The following is an 18,582-nucleotide window of genomic DNA, read 5'->3' on the forward strand; positions in this document are numbered from 1 at the left end:
GATATGATGAGAAGTAACATGAGAAAACTCCATAATGAACATTAAACCCCATAATTTTAAAACATTCCTTTAAAGTTCAATTTGCATTCTTTTCCAAAACAAACAGAAGTCTTATTATTTGTAACTAAGGTTATTCCAAAAAGATGAACTGGAACATGGTGCGCCATGTGTTGTGGAGTGCAGAATGCTCTCTGAGTTCTGGGAGTGGTTTTCTCCTCCCAGAGAGAAGTAACTATGCATATTTTAATATCTGAAAACCTAGAATATGAAAACATTGCGTCAGAGGCATCTACAGTTCCAGTAACTTAATTAGAATCAAGCAAAAAAAGATTTTAAAAGATTTTTTTTTTTTAATATGTCAATCCTCTGCTTAAATTTGGTAAAGAACTGAAAAATGTTGGTGGACCTTTGTAGAGCATCTCCCTGGGGAGTCACATAATTACAGAAAGCACCAGATCTGATTGTTGAATGACTGAATTAAGAGCAAATGGAATAGCTAATATGTTAAAAGCTTTGGCCAAGATATTCAAATTAGACCACAGAACTTCACTGAGAATAAACAATTAAAAGCCTACTGAGTATAGGTGGAAATATGCTATGAACAATCAAAAATGAACAAATTTATAAACAAATTTAGAGAAAACAAACTAACGTTGCCCTGTTGCGGAAGCAGAACAAGTAGGACCAGTAAGGAAACTGGTCTTGACTATCTCCGGAGTCTCTCTGAGTCAAGACCCATAATCAAACTAAGAAATAAGTCCCTCCACTTGCCAACAGATGTCACATAATACCTGTACTGCTGTAATGGACAACTCTGAGTGGTTGGTCTGTACTGTAAGAAAAATATGTTGTCTTGATTTCATTACATTTGAGTGATAAATAAGGGGACTGGTCTCCAATTTCTTTCCCTATTTAGTAAGGAAGCAAAAATTTGCCTGTAACAATTCAAGTCCCTAAATGTCATTGTCAGCTAGGACTGTAGTTCCACAACTGTTCAAGCCAAATTAAATTCAGGATGATGTTATTCCCATAAACTAGTGCTACGTCTCATCTCACTGCTTCCTGGTGGAGGAAGCTAATCCAGTAAAAAAAAAAAATGTCTTTGATTTATAATACAAAATTAATGGTGTAATGTGCAAGAGACAGTATGTTTAATCTTTGGTTTTCAATATGGAATGAACCCTGGAAGGATGTTAGGAGTATGGCTATGTGCAGTGCTTACATTCTAATGACAGTTTTGGCATTATGTAGCTGACATTTTCTATTTAGGATGGATTTAAAGTACTTGCATTATACAGTAGTCCTTGTGATATATAGACATAGATGTTGAGCCAAATGCTTTTTGAGTTATTTCCAGTATTTAATGTCTCAAAAGTGGTCAAAATGGTATGGAGTAATGGTATAGAGGAGGAGCTGAATCTCCTTTTTTTCCAGAAACCAGGCTGTGTTTCATGTGATCTCTCTATGATTCCTTCACTGCCTGCAGCTATTTCAGCTAACCTTTAAGTAGCACTGTGACTATGGAGATGAATGGAAAAGTATTGAAAACTTACTTTGAAAATTCTCCAAACAATTTCTAGCAAGTTTTGTAATGCTGAAAGAACTACTGCTGATGTGTGATAGTGGTACATATGTCCTTAAAGTGTTTTTACTCTCAAGATATCTGGCTACAGAGAGTAGACATGTCAATGAGGAAAGTAAGTAGGCCAAATTCGCTGCTGATTTGAATCGGTGGAGTGACACCACTATATTCTGTTCTTTTTTCTGTACCTGACCTGAATACTGCGGTATGTCTGAATCCAGCCAAATTTCAGGCTGTGTTAATCAGGAGTAAATGCATTACAAGAGGTGGAGTTGCACCTATCTAAAACCAGTGAAAGCCTGAATATGTTAGTGTGAGTGCATGAACCATCAAACAACCCAGCACCATTGCAATTACTTTGCACATTCACAGTGATTTTAAGTGTACTCGGCAGGATTTTCTGTTTTATGCATCGTTATCAACTTGCTGTAGTGGCTTTACAAATCATGTAGGCTCAGCAAAAAGTAATCAGGAAAGCAACATCTTGTGTTATTGCTGAGGCTTCCAGACAGAGCTACGTTAATTTGCATCACCTGATTAACTGGCCTGCTGAAGAGTTGCAGCACAAGGAAACGGTATTTTTCCAGGCACAGTGTGGCTAACTTTGAAATCATCAGTGACAACACAATGCCACTCCTGTTTCATTTCCTTTGTGCTGGAATGCACACTTTTTAAACCTCTGCAGGAATACAATCATAGTGTATAAAATTGAATTAAATGGAAACTTGTTATTTTACATTTACTCAGACCCTGGCTCCGTGATGGCTAACTCACCCTGTGAGGCTTTCAGTCTCATACTTTTCGAGTAAGACTCTCACACCTGGCAGCATAGCTGCCACATATTTCTCAGTGCTGTGGCTTCGATCCTGCCCAAGAAGGACCTGCTGGAGGTGGGATGCCATGGCCCAGCTGGCAGGGCACAGCACATGGGTCCGTGGGATAGTAACTCACGGTGCCAGTAGGTTTGGGTATGGGTTACCCCAGGAGTGCCGAAGGACCCTGCTAGAACTCCCATGCCCCAGGGGCAGCCTGGCTCCTCCTGTGCAGCCTCCTCCTCCCCTCTTCCTCCTCCCCTCTACAGTCACCTGGAGAGCAGCGTGGGTCTCAAAGATAAGGGAGAAGATGTCTGAGAGAGATGTTTCAGACAGATAATAGTGTTTTGTCAGCACATCCTCTAAGGTGTTTACAGAACAAATTGGACAGGGCATTAAGAGAAAAGACAAGACTGAGCAGTGATTGAAGAGTGTGTAAAAGATAAATTTGAAGGTACCTTCTTATATGCTTCATGGTCCTTGGACTAATGATAGAGCCTTATGAAATCTTTTATGTGGATTAAAACTCCTTTCAATTTGGACATGATCTATGAGGAAGCATCTGTATTAGCTCAGGTTTGCATGAAATGCAGTAGTTAATATCTCTCAAAGATTTCTCATACATTTGCAGTCCTGTGAAACTTCATGCCATTTGTCTCTGCTGGTATTACTAGTGCAGCTGATGGGAAGGAAAGATGTCACTCTTGGGCTTTTTTGAAAATAACAGAATGAGAAAAGAGGATTGATGAAAAAATAATGGGCATATTAACATGTGCAGGGTTTACAGCTTTGTTCAGTCCATTTAACTGGCAATCACCAATTAGTTCATCACTGCAGTGTATATCACTCACAAAGGTAATCATGCAACGTCTCTGCTTCTTGGCTGTGACTTAGAAATCCAGCTATTTACTCAGTATTTCTTCAGTACTTTTGAGGCTACTGCTGCTTACAAAAGAGGCTACTACTGAGTTCCTCATGATTTTTTTTTAAAGATCTGGACAAGTTCCCAGATAAAACATCTGTTCTTCTAAATTGGGTATCAAAAGCCTGGTCTGACCAGTGTGACAGTGCTGGCAACTACAGTTATCCACAACAAGCAGACAAATCTCCCTCTCTTTCTTTACAAATCCTGCAGTTGACACACCATTTCTGGTTAGGAAGGACCCTGCTGAAAGCACGTCCAGTAAAACATCCCCATATGTGAAACTGAACTTTTTCATGCCACTGCTATTCTATGTGCTATTTGTGTGCTTTAAATTGTACTCAAAAGGGAATTCACAAATGAAGAAAATAATAATTGCAAAAATATTAGTGACCCACCTCCTTTCAAGAAGTGCTTGGGAGCATTACAGAAAAATCTTTGACCACAGCAAATGCACTTTTAGGGATTTACTGAAAAGTTGTGCACATGAGTAAGGATTTTAAACAACACTATTCCTCAGTGCCTATGTATTAGATCAACAGTTACTTTTTAAAATGCACTAAATATAGGGCCTATAAACCCTAACCCTGTTGTTTTGCTTTCCTCTCTGACTCTTGCATGTCTGTGTTTTCTCTTGCTTGCTTTTTAAATGCTAATGAGGGTTGGCACAACACCAAGGACTCCTTTGGGGGTAATATCTTCCTGTGCTAAAAACCTGACGCCCACATTCTCAGTGGCCTGACCGATGTGAGGGAGGGCTTGTTCCTAAGCTCGTGATGTTTAATTCTGCGTGATTTATGTGGTAATGTTTATCAAAGCCTGAATATGTGAGCAATCTATATGAGATGTAACAGAACCAGACCTGGGAGATTATTAATTATCTTTCGACCTACTGATAACATCAGTTTGTTCCCCAGTTAGCCTTGCTGGGTTCACAGCTTTTTTCTATACCCTTGCTCATTTTCATGCTGATTCAGAAGATAATTGTTGTTCATTTGTGTGTTAAGTACAATTCAGGAAAAAAATGAGAACCCAAAGGGAACTTTACAGAATAACATTCAACTTCCTGTTGGTATATTTATCAGTGTTAATTGTAAGTGGTGCACTTGTATGTATTTTCTTGAAAGGGCTACCACAAGCAGCAAGATGGCAGAAACCAGACAATAATAGGGCAAGACCACTGGGTAGTTTATTAATTTTTTTTTGTCTTTGTCTATGGAGACTATTCAACTAGTTTTTCTAGTAAGCTTTTATTACTTCAGAACGTTTCCAATGTAATGTGTCAATATTTCTAACTTCTCTGCAGATCCCTACTTTTCTTTCAGTTTCTGTTAAATTAGGAGGGAAGGGATGCAAGTCCCTAACAGGGTGAATTCCTCACTATCTCATTGAAGTGTTGATGCTTTTTTGTAAGCTGGCAGATGCAAGGCAGGCAAGATTATGCAGAAAATTTGGAAAATCTGCTGTAAAGATACTGTCCTTTCAATTATTATTTAATTTTAGCTGAGGAAAAATGCAGTTATTTTCAGTGGTGCTACAGTGGAACACAGTTCATTTGTCCATCTTGGGTAGGCAACATGTCAAAACATGTTCTGGGACACTGAGGCCTTCCTAGAGTAACAGGCCTCTGTAACTTTAATGGTGAGATGTGGGACTCCAGTCAGTAATTTAGGATAATACAGGTTTATAACAACTTTGTTATAAAAATTAAGTTGCTAATGTTTGCACTGGATGCAGAAAACATAAATGCCAAAATTGTTTTTCACACCCCCAGAGTTTTTTGTAAGTTCTAGGATGTATTCACAGTTAAGAGTTAATTTTTACTCTAGATTTTTTTCTAGGCACCAAATGATTTCTTTTGTTGATTAACATTTTCAGAATTAAAGGAAGAAAACTGCCCAGCTCAGAGCAAGAAGAAAATCTTTTGACCATAATTTTAGAAAGAAACAAAGCCATTTCAAATTTGTTGGTTTTTTTTTTCCAAGTAAGAATACAATATTTAAATCTCTCTGCAAACTGTTTTGGAGTCACTAAATCTGATTTCCCTAAAAAAGAATAATGCTTTCATGCAAAACATTTTATCCACCTCTACAGCTGAGCATTGATTTCTCTAATCTACTGGCATAGATTTTTGCTTCAGAAGAAAGAGCATTGAAATATTTGATTGAACACACACTCACAAAAAAACCAACAGATTGCATTAGGGTTTTTTTCAAAAAAATATATTGTACTGGGGAAATTGCCAAAATTTAGGCTTGTTATTCCCAAGGGTACCTAACAGAATCTTGGAGAATTATTCCTATCCTCTATGAATGAAAGTTCTAGACATGAACAGGATGGAGTAAGTGGCATTTTTTTGTAATTTGTAAACTATGATGCATTACTCTGTAAAGACTATTATTCTTTCTAATATTTAATCACTCATGGTACATTGCACAGTTTAACTGTAGCTCATGCTGTTTATCCAGAAAAATAAATGAGAATCCAGGAAAATCAAAGAGAGAGGGGCCTTTGAGGTCACAGCCAAGTACAGCCCATAATGTGATGTGCAAGTGGTGTGCAAGTGATGTGTGCAAGTCCTTAGAGAAAACTTGAAAGATTTTAAAAGTATTTCATGTCTGGACTGTCTGACAACAAAGGCATGCCTCTGCCACAATGCTAAAGCTTTGTATTTTGCAGCAGACAAGTAATATACACGTGGAAACCAGGAATGTTTGTTTTTCTTATGTGGGGTAAGTTGCCTTTTAATAAGACAGGCAGCACATGGCATGATATGCCATCAATCTACAAGTGCTCGAGGGGACCACTGAATATTAAGAGAGAATAGCGTAAGAGTCTGGCACAATCCTTTATTCCCCATTACAGTTATTTTTAAAATTTTGATTATGAAAATTACAATCTAAGCATGAACTCCCAAAGGTCAATAGCTTTTCCTTCCAGAGAGTCTCCATCTTTAACAGCCTGGGATTCAGTCCAAGGAAGCTTATGTATTGGAACAGTACTCACTGGTTTTAGAAGCAGATATCACTCTACTGAGCAGGAATCTGTAAACTGTAGGTCTCATTCTCCAAGTGGTCCATTTCTCAATTTCAACTCTGCCTAAGTTAAATTGCTTTTAACTAAAGAGACCATAGGGAGAGACTGTGGAGGGACTAGCTTTCATCAGTCAAAATTATATGAGCTAGTTCTGTTCTGAGACATGAGAGTGACCTTCTTGCTGACAGGAGTTTCTGTACAAAAATCCTGTAGTTTATTGTTTTCTGGAGGAAGCAGGCTGTGGTATCTCCTCTCAATAGACAAGATTTCATGTACCTTTTAGGTTGTTTTCTGACTTTCCCAAGCAGTAGATATGCTATTGACATCAATGTATTTCAAAACTCAGAGGTAAAACACCCCTGAACATTAGCAAACATGTAGAAGGAAAGATCCACTTTCCTTGAGTGCAGCCATCTTTAAAGCTGAATTCAAATATAGTTCCTGACTTAAAGCAAAAAGCGTTCAAGTTTTATGCCATGCATTTTGGCATTTCCATGCATTTTCAAACTTCCATGGAAAAATGTAGACAAGCAAAGGTATGGTCAGGCAGAGCACAGATGTCTCCCATGGAAATTGCACAAGATTGTCACCAATAACCTAGATGTGAAACTTTCTGCATCCTGAGCCCAATTAGCCACCTTATGCTTCTCTTCCCCAGAACAGGTAACTCATTGCTAGTCATGCTTCATCAGCTTTAGAGCTCATCAGAGCAGTGCAAGGTGGCTGTCTCCTATTGGACATGAATAATTTTTGATATATATGACAGTGCACAGCTCTTTTATAATGGATTTTAGAGTATGTGGTCCTCATCTCTGCTTTGGCAGTAGCAATATGTGAACTTGTTCTTGCTATCAACAGGGGATTTACTGTATTTTATTCACAGTCACCAAGCACCTGGCTGCTGGGGTGAATGTCTTACTGCTAAGGTCATTGTCTTTTACTCTGCAGCTCCTATCTTACTGTTCTCTACTTTACTGTGAGGATACTGCAAGCACAAAAGTCAATACAGTGGTTATTGAGACATTCTCCTGCTGCATAACTCCTTTTAGACCAGTATCAGAGCACTTACTGAAAATAACTTCAGTACCTCTGGATACCTTTACTATCATCAGAAAGTTATTATATGGAGTAGAATAAGAAAATAACCTATTATCTTCTACACTTCAATTAGCATTTATAAATAGTTTGTGCATTTAAAGATAGTATTATTGGATGGGTTGAATACTGCTTTTTAGTATTCCTGCTCTTAATATTTCTAGCTGTATGCTTTTAGCAGTATATAAAAATGGACCAGAAGTGACTTCTTGGATCATTAAGTCCAATCCCTCTGCAACAGTATCATATAAAGTTTTTCATTAACCTACCAAGTTCTGCCTTAAAGATAATAAGGTTTATTGACCCCTTTACATTGTTTGGAAGAATCCTTAGCATCTCAACCCTTCTGGTTGGAAACCTGCTAATATCTAGCCTAAATTTATTCAAATCCAGCTAAAATTGATGGAGTTTTCCTAAATGATTCCCCAGCATTTATTTGGAAATAATGACCTTCTACGGAATTGCTAGACTTAGCAAATGCTCTTACTCTTTTCTTATAGCTCTCTTGAAAAGGTATTCCTCTTGACTGTCTCAGCTTTCCTTATTATTTCCTGTTCCAAAGCTTATTGGACTTGGCTGCTAAGATCAGTCAAGAAATTAAACTCAGAATTATTACTTTGTCTTCTTGCTATTTAAACTCTTTACATATCTTTAGGTATTATATTCCCTCTGAGTCATTGCTTATTAAGATTTTAATCTTTATTTCTCTAAATTAATTCCCTCTCTTAAGTGCCTGTTCTATTTATGCCTGCTTTAAACCTGTGGTTATTGTTCCATAAGCCCCAGTAGAATATCTACAATTCGGATGTCTGTATTCCAGGTGGGCTTTCAACTGAACTTTCTGGAGAACAGTTCTGGCTTTAATGTTATGCATATCTCTAGATTGATGTATAGTCCAAAATTGGCTAGATATATGTGCAATTTGTCGTTTCAAGGATTTGTACACAGCATTATACACTTGTTTCATCCTCACTAGAAACATACAATAGCCAAAATTACTTTTGTCTGAACAAAACATTTTTTACTAACATGATAACAAAAAGAAGGGGAGGAGGGAGTTTGAAATAAATACAAGCCATACCTATTTGAGCGTTACATATAAGCTATATATAAAATTCAGCATTTAGAGCTCTGAGATCTAATGTGAAACTTAAATGTATAATGGTGGAAAATGCATGTCTGAAAGTTAATGTGTGAATATGTTTGTGCAGCAGATTCACAGGGAACACAAGCCAGCAGGAAAACTTAAATATATGAGAGATAAAATAAGGGCAACATGATGTTTGTCCTTCAACAGTTTTACTATCTCAGTGGGGTTTTTTGTTGTCTGCAGAATTGGTCATATACAAACCTCTTCATATAGCTCTCCAAGAGTTCTGTTTCCCTTGAGATATCTGGAAGAAGACTGAGTTAAAAGTTTAATCACCTCCTCCATGGCATTTGTCTCTTCCTGACTTGGATTGTGAGCTGTTCATAGCATAAGGAATGTTGGCTTTTTTGTTGTTTGGAAAGCTCCTCTTTCTCGCTCTAAAGTGAGCAAGAAATGAAAACAGTAATTGATATAAATGTCATCTCCTTGGTAAATGTCAAGAGATTTGCAAAAAATGAATAATGAACAAATGAATAATGTTGGATGGGACTTGATGCCTTTGTATCCTTGTCCTGTAAGAAGACACTAGGTTTTGCTTATGGAGTAACTTGGTAATTCATGGATTTTCAGTGCTTTTTCAAACAACCTTTATACATCATCATTATCACTATTATTAAAATGCAAGCAGTTAGGTATATTAAGATGTGGGACCCAAGAGGACAGCTCTACAGACTCCATATACCTGTCAGCTGTACACATTTGACCATTGACCTTGCAGGTCACATGCATGTGTTTTTGCCTTGAGATGTTGGTTGACTTTATGACTACATTAATTCTCACATGATTTAGAATCTGCAATCTTTCTGGGTTTACCACAGCCCAATATATTAAGGGTGTATTTCTCGCTTCAAACTCATTGTATTTTCTATGTGCTAAAAATCTTAACCAAAGAATTGCTGGAAAAAAATATTTGTAATAGCATTTAATACATGTCTGTATTTTTGCTGTTTATCCCTATCTTAAATCTGTTGAGTAATCCAGTCAGTCAGAAATTACTATTTAATGTTTACAAATTGCCTCAAATGCTCTGAAAATTATTCTGTATTTATACAATAATCAGTTTACTGAAGATTCTAAATTTATTGCTGGTTTTTGCAGTAGAAGCCCCAGGACATGAATGTGTTCAGTGGAAAAGTCTTTTTAGTGCTAATAAAAGGCATGCTTTTGTAAGATTGGGACTGATGTTTACAGTGAAGGAATTTTATTAAAGTTTTTCTTCAATTTCCAACATCCCATTATATTGGAAAAAGTATTAAATGTGCAGCATTTTAAAATCTGCCTTTTGATAAAGGGCATTGTATATTCCAATTGCAGTGAATATTACAAACAATATATTTTGTGTGAAATTTGCAAATTAGGCCTTAAAAATATTGCATTTCATTTGATGCTGGTCAGTTTGATGCTTTTTACCATCATGTGTCTTCAATATGATGCAAACTTAACATATATCACTTTTAAACCTACCGAAGACTGATCTTTGGTATCTATATTGGTAACTATAAAACAGTTCTATACTTTACCATTACACTTCTGAGATTATCCAGTTATTGCTTCTAAAGCTTCTCACTGGTAGTGAAAGGTGCTGATCAACAGGTTAAAATTCTAATAAGCTGGACCAGACTCTTCTTTTACTCCTCTTGCCTTGCATAGTTCACACCTTTCTACCCTGTGTATATGGCTCTGTTGAGTGGGAAAATTTGACTCTTCTAAAGGTGGAAGTGGTTTTCTGCAGAGTTCTGCTGAATTTCATTTCTCGTTCTGCATCCTTCATCATTTGAGGCACAAAACTTCACTAGGAAAAATGATGAAGCCGTATCCAAGTCACCCTGAGGAGTTCATCGGCAAGTATCTTTGTGTTCAGTTTTTGAGTTAAAGGTTGCAAAAAACTTACACTGTGAAGATCTTTTCCACATAGGTTTGCCAGTTCCAAACTAGATTAGCAAGAAAGGCATGATTGACAGCTAATATAAGAAGTTGAAAAAGGTAGTCTTAGCTGTTTTATCCCTTTCACAACCATGCAGTTCCATCCGGTGGCACTCTTTTGAAAGAAATAACATATGGAAACAATAAGAAGGAGCTTCTTGTATCATTCATTTTCTTATTTGGTGCAAGTTATGTTATAAAAATTAACTCTTAATCTGTTATTTCCTGCTTCTTTAATAATTCAATTTCTATCATTCTCTTTTCATTAATATGCTTATGATTGCCTGCTTAGTGCTCTGCCAGAACTCATCAAGACCTCAACCTAAACAGATTTTCAATTTAGTTATTTTATATCAGATTAATTCAACCAATGAACCAGAAATGACATTATTTATGGACATAAGCCACCAAAGTGCAATCTGTTTAAAGCTCTGTACATAGGGAGTACTAATGATGATCAGAAATTAACCCAAAATATTTTGCTTCTTTAAATATGTCTGTTCAGATATCACTCTTCCACTTACAAATTAACTATAGAAGGACAATGCTGTGCCATTAACTTTTTAGGCAAAAAGAGTAATACCCTAACACAACTTTGAAAGACGTATAGTTTATATTTCTAGATTTAAACAAGTTTTATAATATATGATAATTTCATTCCATTGAGCATCTTCTGTATTTAAAAAGAGTGGCAGAAAAAAAATCTTTATATCTCTGTGTAATACTTTATATTTCTTATCATGCAGGCAATTTTTTAAGGGAGTCAAGGAAGGAAATACCATACCAATGTGCGCTGTAATTACAGTCCATATCACCTATGCAAAACTGGTGTGTGATCCCCTTGATAATTGGGAAACGTGATCAGATATTTGAACTTCAAAAATTAATAAGGAAAAGAATGAAATGTTCTTCTGAGGTTTGGGCTCTTCCCCTCATTCTTCCTCCCTTGAATCTGCTGTGAAAGCCAGTGCTAAATTCTCAGTGCCAGTAGTCAAAAGATCAAATTTTATCTCATACCAAACCCTTTCATGGCTCCTTAAAACTCAAAAGAGTTATTGTTTCAGAATCCCACAGCTGTCAGGATTTGGTCTGGTGGATTTGATGGTCTGGAGGCTGTGAGGAGGCAGCTCATGAGACAATGTTAACCTCCAGCACTCACTTTCCTCAACAGGAAAATATTGATTCATTAAAGCCCATCTCATACTTACATGCCTGTAGAGTTGGAAGCCTATGGGGTCATTTTATGTTTGGAGGATCCGTATTTACCTTTTTCATTTGTAAATTCAGTGCTATATCTTTTATCAAGGACCGTATATTCATTCTAAGCCATTTAACTGTATGCAGTGTAGAGCTGTCTAAAATAAATCAACAAATGGCAAATACATCATGATAGATTCTGTTACATTAATGAAGCGTATTTACCAGGAAACATTTCTATAGATCTGAGATATTAAATCTTTGTGAAATAGTGTTAGCAGGAAGATTAACAAGTTTTCAAATTAGTTAAGAGAAAATTATCAAGACGCATTGGATTTATGTTCTCAACTTTAACAATGAAATCCTGAAAGATTCATTGCAAGTAATAACAGAATGTTCAGTGATTGTAATTTAAAAAGTAAAAATTTCTAGCAGATTCCACAGAGTTATTTCTTACTCTAATTAGAATATGAAAAAAAAAAAAATAAAAAAAAAAAAGAAAACTTGTATTGCAGCCAGTGTAAAACTGCCACCTCTATGAAATCAAATATTTCAATTAGATACAGTACTTAAAACTGTTTTTTTTAAATGTTCTTGGATTAGCTCTTGACTTTGTAGAATTATCCCTACAGTCTTTGCAGTCTCAGCTTGCATTCAGCTCCCTGCTGAGATTTTTTTAACACTGGAACATTTTGCGAAAGTGGAAACAGAAATGAACTTAAAATGAAAACAAATTTTCAGCCTTAAGTATTGAACAGACATGTTCTGGAGTCTTCTGACAAAATGGTTTTCCTGTCAATTCAACACAACATTTTCTAGGAATGTAAAGAATAATTCTTGACAAGAAAGTCTCTCACCTCAGAAATGTGAGTAGGATGGTGAGGAGACTTTGAATGTAGAATGTAAAAAAGAGAGGTTCAAGCCTTGTCACTCAGGTAGAAAATTCTGGATCTTCTGGTAAGTGGTTACTGGCTTTTCTTTATGGTTTTCCCTGAAAGTCTGGAGTTTTATTCCTTTCTCTTGGTGTTAATTGGGGAAGGGATTTGGTTTCATCAACCTAGCTGAATGTCCTAGTGACTGAGCTGTCAAACTGGTATCTGTTCGTGTCTGACTCAATGCATATTTCATTAATTAGGCAAAATTCTCTCAGTAGCCTGATGGTTATGGCACTCAGCTGGGACTCAAACTCTGCTAAGCCTGTACTGCTGTTGTTAACATAAGGGTAAATAAAATATACTCCCATGACTTTTGAGCATACCACCTTTGAGAGGTCAGTAAATTCAGACTGGTGTAATCACCATCTCCTGTTTCGATGGTGTGACAAATCTATTTTATATTAAGATTGTGAAGAGAGTCTATAGCATTTAGTTACCCCCAAATGACTTGAGTATTCAATTATCATATTTATCTAGGGAAAAGAAGACATTATTTTCTTTCATTATTTTCTCAAGAGATAGAGTATGGCTTTGCTCCTGGAAAAGCATTTGGCAACATTTTCTCTCCTCTTCACATTATTTGAAAGTGATCTAGCACTGCTGCTTTCATATTTCATTTCTGCAGTGTTAGAGATTAAACATATTGGATGATGATTTCAGAAAGCTGAAATCCTTTGCTTGGGTTTTCACTGGTTTCTGATGAATATCCATTTTCTGAGACAGTATCTTTAATAAGTGGATATTGTGAAGTAGACTTTCCCAGTAGCCCACAACTAGCCTTTGCATACTGAAGAATAGGCAATTTCTATCACTATCTCTCTTCAGACTTTTCCAGGAAGAGCAAATGCCTCAGAATGTTCTGAAGACTTGCTACTAGACCCGAGGGATTCAGGAAAAAAATGTCTCACAAATCTTATGAACGCTTAATGATGTGATCACTCTAACTATTGCAGAATTTTGCTTATATTACATTTTAACTCTAGCAGCAAAACTTATCATGAAATAAATATTCTCTGACAGTCTGTACTTTTCTCCTGCCTAGATCTGCACTTTGAAATTATTTTGTCCCTTAATGAGGACTTATGTTATCTCACACATCTGAATAAACATGCTTCTATACTATATAACACAGTTTTAAAATAAAGAACAATTTTTGTACCTTGAGGCTCTTTTACAACCCTGTAAAACTTCAAAATTATGTTACTTTAAAAAAAAAAAAAGGAAAATATACCTGAAGGCTAAAGCATTGGAATCCCAATTATTTTCACTGATATATTTTATCTCCTGTTTATTTTTATGTATTTTTATTTGTCCTCTGGCCTAAACTATATCCTCGTCTTTAGATTTTTCTCATCTTTCTTTCAGCACTGTGCTGAATCTGAAATACTTTGCACTTCTTATTGTGCAGCCAATTTTTTAAGGGAGTCAAGAAAGGACTGTCCCAACAGTTATGATTTGGATTAAGGGGGCTTTCTACTGTAGTCCCAATTTTGACCCAGAATGAATCAACCATCTGTAAATTTTTCATGTAGCACACTCTGCTAGAAAGGAGAAGGTTTGTAAACGTTTTGGAGATGATACTTGAATTATCTAAGATATTTTGCTTTTGCAAAGAAAACTTTGCAAACTTTTTAACAACATCGTTCACACTCAAATTTAAGATGCTGTTTACAATTTACCTTAAATAGAAAACTGAGGTTTTGTTTTGAAGTAACATTTAAATTGTCACTGATGGACTTCAGATTATGTGGCAAATTTGTCATTTTTTCTTCTGTTTCCCCTTTTTCTTTCTCCTTTCACTGTTAATAATTTTGAGCCTTCTGACTATATTAAACTCAAGAGGCTTCATAACATACAGAGAATAAATGTGATCTAATTACTCCAATTAAATCAGTCTATTAGTGTTCTTTGATGGAATTGGTGAAAAACTGTTTTCTTGTCTCTTCACAAATTTGGAGCATTTTTCCATCTTAACAAAAAGAAAAAATCTTGAAAAAATCATGTTCAGATACACAGTAAAGTTCAGTCAAGTTAATCTAAGCATTTTTTCATCTAACCTTGAAATATTTATGTTTGATTTTGATGTTTCTTTTTTAACAACTTCTGGTGTAAGATTTGTTTTAACACAAATAGGCTTTTAATATAAACTAGCCTATAACTCTGAATGTGGGTAAATAAAACATTTTGACAAGATTAGCTCTTTACTCCTTTAGCTTTTTTATAGATATGGAAATCTATTTTACAGTGGATGATTTTGGTTTCAACTTGTCGACATCTGCTTCTTTGAAAAAGAATGTTAAGTATGTTTCAAAACTTTCCATATTCTCAGTTTCAAGACAAGGGCCACTGATGCACCAACTACTAGCAGGTTGGAAATGATAATTCTAGAAAATGAGGTCAAAATAGCTGAAAGAGGTAATTATAACACCTTAGCTGCTGAAGTTTGATGGAATTTCCTTTAAAAAGTGGGGAAACAGCTCTTTCAAACAAGAGATTACTTGGCAGTAGCATGCCAATCTATCCATACTCTGCTAGAAGGCTATTGCTGAGATTCTTGGATGGCTGCATGCCTTAAGTCTCACAATCTACCTTGTCCATGCCAATATCCTGTTAATGCACTCTTTGTTGTGGCTTATGGCTATACTCTATTTCTTGCATTTATCTGAATTTATACGGCTACTAAAGAATTGTCTTTGTATCATCCACACTCATACTATATAAAGTTTGGTCAAAACTAATATGGTCTGCCTATTCTAGTTTTGTTATTGTAACTCTATCACTGCTTTATTATGATAAAATCTTGAAAAATGTTATTTAATATGTATGGGGACTGATGGGAATTTTGCTTTGCTGATTTAGCTAGCCTCTAACTTTGATTACTATGCAACCTATCGTTTTTTATGAAAAAATCCAAACCATTCTAATTGGTTGTTACAATCAGTGATCATCAGCTGTGGAAGACTAATTAACCTTAGTAGTAAAACCTAATGTAAGGTGTTTTTGTTCATCTCTTTAATGAGTTAAGAAGTCAGGAGAACAGATTTAGTTAAAAAGAGTTGAAAACACTAATAAAAAATGAAACTTGTTCCTCTAGTCTAGCATCCAGTCTCTTGCCTTGCTCAGAAGATAACTCAACAGATAGAAACACAGGAAACTTGTATGTCCTCTGCTTTTTCTTTCCTCTTCTTTAGAAATTCTTTCTTTGTACCTTATTGGCATTTAAATTGATGGTCCATGTTGAACAGAAAGGACATTTTGTAGTTTCATTGTATAAATTTGTCTGTCTATTCTTCATCGCTGTGTATGTTGTAATGCTGTGTGCCATTATTCTGGTCAGTTGTCTGGCTTTAAATCTTTCAAGTTCTTTGACAGATTTTTCTAGTCTTAGCTAATTCAGTTTACCTGAAGCCCAAGACTGCCAAATTGAATTACACTGCGGTCATTCATGCTTAGCACCTCATCCATAGTTAATTTCTTGAGCTCCTACGTTTTATCTGTGTATACATTTTTCATTTGCAACAATATTTTAGTTTAGCAAGGGAAGAGCTCAGAAGTCCGAGGGTTTTTTTAATTAATTCCTTTGTTAGTTCAGAAATTTTTTCTTCATTTTGAACCAGCTGCCTGTATAACTGAGGTTGATAGTCCTTCAGAAACTCATATTCCAGTTTTTGATGAAACACAATGAGAGCTATTCATTTCATAATGAGTTTCACCCAGCCCTTGACAGCACACCAGCAATATGTTCAGTGATGAAATGGAAACTCTGCCCTCTTCACAGCTGAGTAGAGAAGAGCTCCATCACTGACACCTTAGGATCATGATCAAGATGAGATAAATTGTCTGTTGACTGTTGGTCAGAAAACACAAACTGAGTTTTAATGTTCCTGATACTCAGTGTTCTGATTATCTGATTCCAGTACACGTTGTAGGGCTCTCTGCTGAATTCTAGCAGGTAGGAAAGAAATTCAGATCATTAGAAGGTGAACCCAAAACACACCTGTAGATACATAAAAAAGCCTTACAGCTGCTCTACTGCAACCCTCAGAATAAGATTTAACCAGCCTTTGGCTTTCTTTATATATAAGGAAATGGGCTCATGCAGAAGACATTTCAGAGCATGTAAATGACTTTCATGCTATGAGAAGAAACAAACCCATATTCTGTATTTTACCTTTGCAAATACCTCCTTCTCTTGCCAAAAGTATCATTTACTAATGACTCAAAACTCTGACAGGTCTAAAGGTGAAAGTACATTTTGTATCCTAACCAGTATATAGACTAAAAATAAGAGAAGATTTGATTGTAAACGAGCAAAATGTGAGAGTGGTTGTTCAGGTGATCCAAAAGGATTTTAGGAAGAAGATATAGGACATGGTTAAATTCATGATATTGTCCTCTTGAATATAGTGGAAAGAAGAAGGATAATGTGCTATGGCTTGCATCTGGGAAAGGAAGGATATAGTTAAAGAATAAGTCCAGATGATAAATGTAAAGATAGGGAAACTGAAAAATAGATAGTGACTGAAAAATAGAGAAGCTGATGTGAGAAGAAATATTCTACGCTTGGTTTTGACATAGTGAACTTCTAATGTGGACAAGATGTTCCTGAGAAGAACTCAGTAATTGTACAAAGAGATAGAAGGATAAACCAGAGAGGACACCTACGAAGTTTCTCAGACTTCCAAGGAATCAAGTGTAGAAAGGTAAGAAGACTAGACTATTATAGGTAAAGCTCCAAAATTATGATGAGAGACCATCTAGAGGGGGTATAATACTTAATATGATACTTCCCAGCAGAGATGGAAAGAATCGTTAAGAGTAGGTGAAAAAATAACTGCTTCTCCAAGGGACCTCATTTTTGAGGTTGAATGAAGTAGAAGAAAGTTTCAGAGTAGGAGGGAAAAAGTGAGAGGAAAAGGAGATTACCTGGGAGGAGGTTGGAGCAGAATGGTCAGGCTGAAAGATTGGAATCAAAATGGCTAAATACAACAGTAAGTAGGAAAAGGCAATGCAGTTTTTTCCAGTTTTATAAAATCCTCCTTAAACAAGCTGACCAGATCTTGAGAAAATAGGGCTGGAGGAGGGAGCCAGAGATGCCAGTCAGGCAGAAGGTAGATCACAGACAGTAGGTTTTGAGAGAAGAAAAGTATTTTATGAAGAAATGTAACAACATCGGGGAAAAAAGAATAGGATTAATTTGCAGTGAAAAAAAAAAAAAAATCAATGAAGTACCTGTATTTCCATCAGAACAGCAGAGAAATGATGAAAAGAAAGAATAAAAATAAGAATAAAGTACATGAAATAAATAGTGAGTAGCAGAAGGACAGTGGAGAGAGGGGAATTGAAAGAGAAACTGTTGAAAAAGCCATCTGGGAGCTCACAGGAATAGAGCTCAGTACACAGGAAAATATGGTCAAAAGAGTGGCCATCCCGTATGAGTGAGATGGTTAATTCAGGATAAGTCCAAATGAGTTGATAGAGATGAAGAAATCTTGACCCTTGTTCAGTCCATTAGTCTCTCATAGGTTGAGTCACAAAGGCTGAACAGGGACAAGATCAGAGTGGTGAGGATGCAGATGTGTTGATCACAGCAAGAGAAACAAAGGGCAATGTATACTGAAGTGAAAGTTGAGTGGAAAGGGGTGATTGAAAGTAAGGTGGTACATATCCGCGCTAAACTGATTCATGTTTATTAACTTAGCAGCAAAGTATTTAAATCTATTTTGTTACAAAACCTGTAAAAGTCACAGGTACTGTTATGCTATATATCTAAATATGTCACTGGTTGAGTCTTACTTTTTCACACGATAAAATATGCTTTTGAGGAAACTGCTATATAATGCTGAAAACTTTCAAAAGTGTAAATGTGTAGCTACACTGCATTTCAATGGCACTTTAAGCCTCTGTTGGAAGGGGAGTGTATGGAGCTA

The 18,582-nt window shown here is 36.0% G+C and overlaps 1 protein-coding gene across 2 annotated transcripts in view; it reads left to right on the plus strand.

Annotated features, from left to right (window-relative positions):
* SPOCK1 (SPARC (osteonectin), cwcv and kazal like domains proteoglycan 1) overlaps positions 1-18,582 on the plus strand; it is a 322,834-nt gene that overhangs the window by 190,713 nt on the left and 113,539 nt on the right. The window lies entirely within an intron of this gene.

The sequence above is a fragment of the Tyto alba genome, unplaced genomic scaffold (assembly GCF_018691265.1).
Source record: "Tyto alba isolate M040663 unplaced genomic scaffold, T.alba_DEE_v4.0 Super-Scaffold_17, whole genome shotgun sequence".
NCBI lineage: Eukaryota > Metazoa > Chordata > Aves > Strigiformes > Tytonidae > Tyto > Tyto alba.